The sequence below is a fragment of the Anneissia japonica genome, unplaced genomic scaffold (genome assembly GCF_011630105.1).
Source record: "Anneissia japonica isolate Jap-2015-1 unplaced genomic scaffold, ASM1163010v1 scaffold288015_len651517_cov191, whole genome shotgun sequence".
In the NCBI taxonomy this organism is placed as follows: Eukaryota; Metazoa; Echinodermata; class Crinoidea; order Comatulida; family Comatulidae; genus Anneissia; species Anneissia japonica.
In genome coordinates, this window is record NW_022751954.1 from 452,907 (window position 1) to 463,145 (window position 10,239).

Genomic DNA, 10,239 nt, shown 5'->3' on the forward strand with positions numbered 1-10,239 from the left:
TCTCTTGTGTCAGAGCTACCCGATAATACTGCTTATTTAAGGTTACTAAAATAATTGATGTTGGATGTAGTAAATATATAAAATTAAATTAAGTATAATAATAATTAATAATATAAATTTAAAAAGTTGTTTAATATTTATTTTTTTAAAGCTCTTCATGAGTTTCTTTGCCTGCTCAGTGACCCATACATTTTTGCATGGAATGTAAAATACATAAATGACAGTGAAATGTGTGACATATAACCAGTTTAAAAAATAGGTAATGGTAATTGATTAAAGGGATTGGCCTCTTTCATTACATTAGTACAAATGTTCTTTAGTTCAGTTTTAGTGAAAATGATAAAATAAAGGAATATATGCTTGGCTTTACATCTTACTGCCTATACTGCTCTTTATCCTCCCATGTTATATTAATTTCATTAAAAGGCCAGTCTTTGGGATTAAGGAAAGCAATTAATTACGAGTTGGTAAACTATGGCAGTGTGAATTGTGTTACAAATTGTATTTGCAATGCTTCATTGATGACGCATTTAGTAGATGTTTCCAGACCACGTATATCTCACAGGTAACTATTCTTAATTATAATCTTGAGGATTATTTATTATTATTATTCGTTGGGAGTGTGTAGCATTCGACAGGCTGGTGGTCAGGTAAACGTCAACGAGCACCAGCAGTGTCCTACTTATCGCTTAGTAATGTACACATTTTTTTGCAATGTTTCCAATATGAAGGTAATAAAAGAGAACTTCTGTTCGGGACCCTAGGGGTGAGTTGTCTAATTTGTACGAGTATTAAGCAACGGATGAAATACTTGAGGATTTTCATCCGAGAGTCTTGAACAGATGCTTTTCAACGATGCAATCATTGTCAGTTAGCCTACAAGAAGATCATCTTCCTTATAATCAGTTTTCAATTTATTTTTTTTTTGTCCACCAAAAAAGTTGTTCATTGTAAATTCAGTCGTTTCGGCCTTGTGCTGCTGATGGTTTTTGTATATATATATTTTTTTAAATTAAATAAAATTATCAGCGCAGCTTAACAAAGTCTTCTTCATAGCTGACCCTCATTTAATATTTCTGATATTAATATCACAAAATATTTGGATTAATCAAAAGCTTAAGTACATTTTGGACTATAGTATATTAATTAAATTTTAAAAATGAACCTGAATTTTAATCAATGAAAGATGTAACTTGAAAGTTGAATAGCCTAAGGACGCTATCAGTTACCTTTCACCTCATAACTCGCACTCGCATTTTTAATTCATCAATAAAATTTTATTTTTATTTTATCCCCCACATAGATGTTTTTGGAGAACAATTTCGCTAATCAAATTTTTTCTTTCTGCAATTCTCAAAATACAAATTCTTGCTGCAGAGTGGAAATTGGAAGGGTGCTCTCTTTCTTCAACCCAGAGTCTTGGGCCGAATCCCTCTAACTAAGCTTATTCTCTCACAAGACAAAACAAAACTACTCTAAACATGATAAAGGGTTTTTCTATAGTAATAGTATAATTAAGTTTTAAAATCTATCCCGTAATTGCATTTGCATGAGAATTGAAGTACAAATACAAAATTATAAACTTGTAACTGGACATTTTGCTATAAATAGGAAATGTTTTATTTTACCTTGAATTTACCTTGAATCTTCGAGACTTAGAGATATTTTGAATCGTATCTGGTTGTTATATAATAATAATAATAATAATAATAATAATAATAATAATAATAATAATAATAATAATAATAATAAAACTATATTTATATAGCGCCTAATGGATAAAAGATCCTTCTAGGCACTTTACATGAATTTTAAACTATGGTGGAAAACTATCCCCCCCGCCGAACATCAACCCGGTATTTCTGAGTCTAGGTTTCTGGGTAAGGAATTGCAAGGTTGGGCTTTGTGCCCTGCAATATATCAAAATCTGGAAAACCATTATTGTATTGTGAATATGTACAGTATGTCGACTAAAGTCTTTCCCTTTGACTCTCAAATGATAGCTGATATTGTATATACCAGTACTATAATACATACCGATATTGTGAAAATCCGAAACGACAGTTTGAGAAGAGGAAATGCATATTGATAGTGAAAACCATTCCATTACCAGAATCACTTTGTTCCATCACTTGAAATATAGAATCCTCCTTGAGGCTTTGTGCATGGTTCGTTAACTGTGCAAAGAAATAAACTCAAAAAGAGAAAAATCCCCTTGAAACTCTGCCGCCAAAAGAGAAATAATTTAGCAGGCAGCTTAAAAAAAACAAAAAAAAAAAAACAGCTGGGAGATCGTTTAAAGGGACATTTTTCATTTTTCACAAGTTGACAGAAGTTGGAGTCTCAATTCTCCCTTTAACTGACAAGATTATGTGTACAGACTACTGGTATATATGATAAAGAAATAAGAATGTTATATGCTGCCTTGTAGCCAATCAAGAATGAAGAGTTCAGAATGTTTTATTGTTAAAATGCAGGAACGGTTGAATGCAAGCTTGCAGTTAACTATGAAGAAATCTCATGAGAGAACTTCTGTGTACATTAATGGATTAAGCCAAGGTTTATTTTGTGCAATACAGTTGATCTGTACAGTAGCCTGGTAGTTAGTGTATTTGGCTTTAAATCTCATCAATCCCTTTAAATGCCAAGATTTTTCTCACAATATAAAAATGGTGGAATACTACTTTGTATTTTAATTGAAGTTCTAGAGGTCTATAAAGTATTTTTCCCTTAGAATAAATAGTATGCGGTTGAAGTTACTAATGCTATGAATTTCTATCCCAAAATAAAAGATGATTTTTGATTTTTAATTACTAGACTGGCAAAATAAACTCTATAAACTTAATCTGACTTTATTTTTATAGAGCATTATCTTTTTTTCATTTCATTTACGTAATCAAAGTTACAATGTTAAATGAGTGAATTTTTAAAAAATCAATTCCTTGGTATATGTTGGTTTAAAAAAAGTTACTCCACACAGTAGGTTGAATAGCCACAAAAACTCCAAGAAAATCACCATAATTTTTTTGTTGCCTTTGTAAGTGAAACCACAAAGTTCACGTTGAGGTGATTGTTGTTACCAGAGTGGTATTAATTAATATTTTCAGACATTGGGCTACTACCTAGGGGAACAGCTGGTCCTGATAAAAACTTGCAATCATGACTGTGCCGCATTATTATGAACTTAAATAGGCTTAAAAGTAGCATAGTTCGACGACTGCTAATTCATTATGAACTAAATAGGCCTAAAGTAGTAAGACAATGAATAACTTAATTAAAGTTGAAGTAATCAACTGTGAACCTAAATTAAAATAATTTTAATAATAGTGAATTGCTAATTCATTGGTTAAGAACAAAATAGGGATAAATAGGATAATGAAATGGATAGTGTAACATGGCCCAAACAGAAGAAAATAATTTTTATTAAATAATTAGTACAATAGGTGTAAAAGCAAGTGTCAAATTGTGTAGAAATTTTAATATAAATGTATGCTGTGTAAATAATTGAGGTCTGATTATTTATAGTGCCATGTAGTATGGTATAATTATTAATATACAAATATTCATTTGTAATTTAATTATATTTTTACTATTTATAGTAAATATGATATATTACCATCATATATAGTATATTAATATAATTTTTGTTTTTATTACAGTGTATTTATAGATAGATATGATACTGTATCTGTCTAATAACTACAATGTAAAAAGTAGTGTTCAAACTGGAAACATCACAATTTTTGTCATGTGACTAAATCATCTCTACTCTCTAGACTAATTTATAAACAATTAAAAAAAAAAAATTAAAAATGTTTCTTAAACAAAAATAATGTTTCTTGCTTAAATTTATGGTTGTCATTTAATATGAAATATACAGTTACAGATCCATTGCCAAAGCTTAAGTTGGGTGATGTGTTGATGACATCTTGCGCCTACGTAATAACGTGATTTTCATCCTTCTTTTGTGATGAAGATTTCAAAATGGATGGAAGATTGCACGGTGGATGAAAACTAAAGCCTTCAGAATGTTTGAAGATTACGTTGAAGAGAAGAGATATAGGCATTGTACCAAGATGCTTGAGAATGTTTGGAGATGTAATGTTCAAGTTGATATTAAAGATGAAAGCGTTGAAACTTAAGAATAATTAGGCCAATTATTGTGAAAACATTATGAGAGATTTTAGTATATTAATGATACCAATGTTTGTTTTGAGGCTTTATCAGGCAATCTTAATATGGCCCTCAGGCATTGGTATTTCTCAAGAAAATGCATGGTCATCCAACATTATTTTTGTCCTTTTATCATTTATTTTAACAATAAGTATATCATCAATAGCCAATTGAAGAAATAATATTTGTAATGTCAGGTTAAACAAAGTATTGTAGTTTGTTCAGATGGAGGATGGGCAAATGTGTATGCAAACAAAACTAACCAGGTTTTTTTGCGTCTATTCCTTAAAAAGACTTCATCCTCAAACAAATCAATCAAACACTTGATCAAATCAAAATTTCTTTATTCTGGAAGTACTCTTTCAATACATAAGTACTGGTCTCCCAAGAAGTCCAGATTCAGCATAATAAACAAGTAACAAAGTAAATACATATAAAATCAAGAAAGGTGGTTACTTTAATTTAATACAATTCTAAAATATATTTAATGGGTGTCAAATTTGCAGCAGATGTCTAATGGGAGGTCATTCCAGGTTACTTTTCCTTGTATGTTGTTCCAGAATTTGGGATGATTAGTGTATTAGAAGATTGATTTCATGTATTTTTGGAAAGGACAGTATTATTAGTAAATTTAAATTTTGAAGAAATATATTTAGGAGTCATGTATTTTAGAGATTTAAGTGTCATAATAAAAATATGTTCATCCCATTTATCTCTAACCATTTCCAATCCATTGCATCCATGAAATCCTTTACTGGAGTCATATGTCAGCATGTAACACCATTCTAGCAAGCATATTCTGAAGGACTTAATGAAAATGTCATGACAAGATGGTGTTGTAAGTTATTAGTATGAGAAAAATAAATATGCTTGTATTCTTTAGAATTTGAACAAGTGTCTAGAGAGTGGGGTTATATAAATATGGGTATTATACAATAATTAAGTCACAGTTAATCACTTTGGACTCTGGCTTTTTCAGTAGCTCTAGTACAAGGACCCCATGCCCTAGCCTAATGCGAGATTTTCTGGGTAGAATATGATGTTTGTGATGGATTGTGTTCTATGATACATTGAGACACTTTAGTGTGACAGTAAATAATCTAGATGGAGAATGAACTGCAGATTGTTCATAAATGTTCCAAGGTAATTAAACTTATCTCATTTGTTTTTCTGCCTCTGCATTTTCAGGTACAGCATCATTAATACTCCAAGGTAAAAAAAATAAAATGGGATTTTTATTTTCTACGCATTTAGAATAAATCATCCCTCAAGATTGCCTTGATCCACATTCTATATTCATCTCTGTCTGTTTTTGAATGAGCTGTTGTTGATTGATAGATTGGTTATCTAATTTGATAGAGGAAACGTGAATATCTCTCTCCATTGCTTAATTAGTCCTTAAGAGTTTGAGCAAATGAGGTTGAAATCAGTTTAAAGGTGAGGAATCAGTCACATTTCACATACCAATGAATCCTTTCATCTCCTACCTGCTCAGGTGTTTGGAAATCACACAGGTGTGAAGCATGTGATTGAGGAACAACACCGGTAAACAAACATCCGGATATTCAACTGTACGTCTGACGTGATTTTGTGGTTTTTAATTTTGATGATATTTCAAAGGTGCTGGATTGTCACCAGGGGTGATATGTTTGTCTGAAAATATTACCATTTTATTTCTGGTGAAGTACCCAAACTTAAATAAACCATAAATGTACAGTACTCCATCAATTGTTATATTTAGAGAATGCTGTTGAGTGTCAGTACAGTACTGTCTGAACTTGGCAAGCTACCTCATGGCTATTTTGGTGATTTCTGAAAAGCATTGTCTTGATTTGTTTTTTTACTATTAATATTATTAATAGATTGAAGTGAGAAAAAAATCATTAATTAAAACGTTGTTGATAAGGTCAGAGATTTTAACTACAGTATTCAATAGCCCAATCAATATGAAATCAGTCCATAATATCATATCAACTCTTGATATGTCCACAGTGTACTAAAGTATACCATGAGGAAAGAAGCCTCCATGAGTGAATCAATCTGTTAACAGTGCGCCAGACGCATCATAGATTTTCCATTAAAGATTGGTTGGAAAATCTGAAGAGATGCCATTATGCCAGCCTTCACAAATTGCAGCTTTTTAGATGATGTGACGTTATAGGCCTGCAGAAATGTTTGCGATAATTATTTTTTCAATATTCGTATTGCCAAGGGGAAATTGATTCCTGTATGTAATTTTGTACTATTGTTCTTTAAATATTTGTTAAGGTAATACTTTTTACTTTCATTAGTAATGTCCACCATATAGAATTTTTAAATAATATTGACTGGGTATTGGCTATTTACTGTACTGTACTTTAAGCCTAATATTATTGTTGGATTAGACAGTAGACTACAATTAAAAATCATTAACTATATATTTTAATTATTGCTTTGAACATTTGTATAGGTCTTACGTAATGATCAGGTGAATGCATTTTCATGAAACTATATACATAGAACCAGATGAAATTCTTCCATGATTTAATATTCTTACAGATGCAAAAAATTTGCCATGAAATTTTTAGCATTTAAAAAACCCACACCTTACAATTTGTTTTATACAGTAAAGATGTTGTATTCACTGTATTCATAACACGTTGCCAATTTGGGGTCATTGCAGGTTAGGTCATATCTAAGAATTATTTGATAAATTGATCATTTTTTTTAGTTTTTATATGAAATGCTACTGTTTTGTAGGTCAGAAAAAGTGGTGAACTCAACAATATATAAGCTTCATGTGCAGAGTAATCATTTTGTGTCAGCTTAAAACAAGTAATGGTAATATAAAAAGTGTAAGAAAAATTCTTGAGGGAAATAAGATCATTACCAATAGTCTGCATTAACTTTGAAGTTGTGAAATTGTATACAGCTAATAATAGTAGATAGATAACTAGAATACCATAAAACAGCACTCGTAAAATATTTTTGCTTTTTCTGCCTTCTTTTGTAAGGTACAGTAAGTATTCACGAAGTAGACTACTGTACTTCTCTTTGAGCAGATTACCAATCTGAAGAAATGTGGGAAAAATTACAGCTAGCAGAGTCTGTTCCACTTGTTCTGTCTTAATCCTTTTAAAATGTAAACGTCTTTGATTCCAGCCTGTGATTGTGTAATGCCAATAGCATATATATAAGAGTCTTGAAATGGGGGAGGGGGAGGGGGAGCAAGGTGAAGTAAGGATGAAAGATGATTAGGTGAGGGGCCCATTAAATACGATGATTTTTAACTACTTTAGTGTGATTTTTGGGAGGAGAATGCCTTGGAGGTGCAAGTAATATTTTTGTCTATGGTACAGAATAGCTCTATTTATATTTTACTATTATTACAGTAGCTCTGATTTTTCTGTCACTTTTGATAGTATTGTACATAATTATTGTCTCGATTTGCAGTACTGAACAAATGTATAAATATTGACAAAAATCAGTAGTTAAATAATTATTCTCATTTGTACATTTTATTACTAAAATTTATTGTGACAGGATCACGTAAAGTTCAAGGTAATTACAGAACCATCATTGTAAAGAAAGGAGGCATTTATCATGTTTGCTGGATTGAATTTATGTAGTGCTGTGTGTGTGGTGTTAAAATAAACCTTGTAAGTTTCCATGTTGTGAGTATTTTGGGTTTACTTTGACATGTTAATCAAAACAAGTGAGCTTTAGAATGCCAGTACTAGAGTGACAGATAGAAATAACTGCAATGTAATTACAAAAATATAAATCTTTGGTGTTGTAAAAGTGCTGCTGTAAAATACTACACTAGTGTCAGTCAAAATGACAACACATGCATCAAGGCATGCCTACAGTGGCGTAATGCATGCGTTTTCTTGTGTGGTGGTCCGCATAATGAAATTGGCAACCTGGAACAACCAAAAGAGCCCCCTGGCTCAGAAAGCCACAGAGTCCCTGGACCCACCATTATACGAGTGCATGCCTATGATATGAGTACCTGAAGAGGTACCAATAGATTAAGTCCATGTTTAAAGTGTACATTTCTTTAAAAAAACTCTATCATTGTTTTCAGCGTTCCAAATTTATAATCTCTGACAAATATTACATTATATATAAAATCATTATAATTGTAACTTGTTCATTTATTTATTAAAGGTACAGTGTGCCATACAAATATTTGACTCCTTATGGTATTTAAAAAATGGGCATCGTAGAGATTATGTCAGAATTCAAATTTTGTGTAGAAGCGCTTTAACATATTTCGATGGTGCATCCTTATTACAAAAAAAATATATGTACAGAACAGAGTGGAACTGTTTCTAAACTCTCAAATGAAGTATGGTGTAAGCAATTGACATCATGGGGATTTCATCTGCCTGGCAAGTGTACTCTTTCGTACCAGTATCTACCAGAATGACGTAGCTAGTACCAAGAAGGAAATGACATCATAGCAGGCTATCTCCTAAATTAGCTTTAAAGCCTGAGCTGTGCTTTTGTCAGTCTATTGGGTACACCTCATTTTAACATCCTGTTCTATATTTGATCAGTATAGTCAATAGAGCATTGTGCTTAGAATATGATAACATTTTAAATGTTTGCTATGTTTTTGAACTTAGAACTAAAATCCAATTGTTTTTTACCTTGTGTAAAGTGTAAATAGCAAGATTGTACTGTTTTAGAGGAGCTAGTTCATTTGTTAAGTTGTTTGTGTCTACTTTCCCATAGGCGTAGACACTTTGTCTCAATATGTACATTGTACAGTGAAAATGTGCTACTGCTGCTAGAAACTTTTGCATGTGGTAGCAGTATAGTTTGTTTGTTTGTTTGTTTATTGTTCATTTTCCACACAATACAACATAATCATGATAAAGCCAATAAATACGTCGTAATATAATACATAAAAGTAAATTATTTGTGTGGAAGAAGTTTTGGAAAAGAAGTTTTGGAAAATTTGTATCATATTTTGCTTATTGAAGGATACATCTAATGGAAATTATATAAAAATACAACTAATTATTCATTAAAAATAGATCAAGTAATTATATTTTAGGTATTGTATGATGGTATCACAACACAGCTTTTATTAAATAATAGGTAGATAAGAAAAAAATTAGCAATATAATCATTAAATTTTGGTTTTTAATACTTTACACTGAAGTATCTTGATATTCCAGACTAATCTATCCATACCTTTTTTTAACACTCATTACTTATCAACTGCAGGGGAAAATTGACACTTGGAGAATTTTGGTTTCTTCTTAACAATTTTTTGTTCAATTATTATTAATATTTTGTTACCATCCTTACAATTCATTCGCTGAGTTGTGCTAAAAATTCATTGTTTAATTTTTGTATCATTGAACACCATATATGCTATAGGACTACAAATAAAAAGTGGTAGCCTACTGTAACTGCCAAGTCTCTCACATATTACACCTGATTCTCGCACATTTGGATCAATATATTTATCACACAACTGCGTGACATTTTCTCTCATAAAACCTACGTATTTCCAAAAATATAATTCACAGTAGATCGCAACAATTTGTAAATTACAGTCAATTATGTAATTAAGACAGTAGACTACAGTTATTTAGCAGTCAAATAAGGTGGCTATCAAGATGCAGATAGTGGTGCTTAGTGGTTTACGCATACAGTATGGTAGTTGAATTCACCCAAATTTCTATAACATAGAGGATGCTATATTTGGTAATTACAACCTAGAGGGCGCTACATATATTTTAATGATTCTACATGGGACAGGTCTACATACTAAAATCTATTTACTTCTAAGACATTTTACATCAGTTGATATGACTAATGGGATGTTTTATGAATTATTTCCTTTACAGGAAAAGATGAGGTTTTAGCTATTAATTACTAAAGCTACCTAACATTGTTAACAGAAGATATAAGGTCAACAAACTATGTTTAATTTGGCCCATGGAGCTATTAAATCTGGCCTGTATGAAAAAATAAAATTAAAATTAAATAATGTAATTAAATTAAGTCATTTGATAAACAATTTTCCCATTATAAATGAAGACAAAATGCAATCCCCTGTTGAAAGAA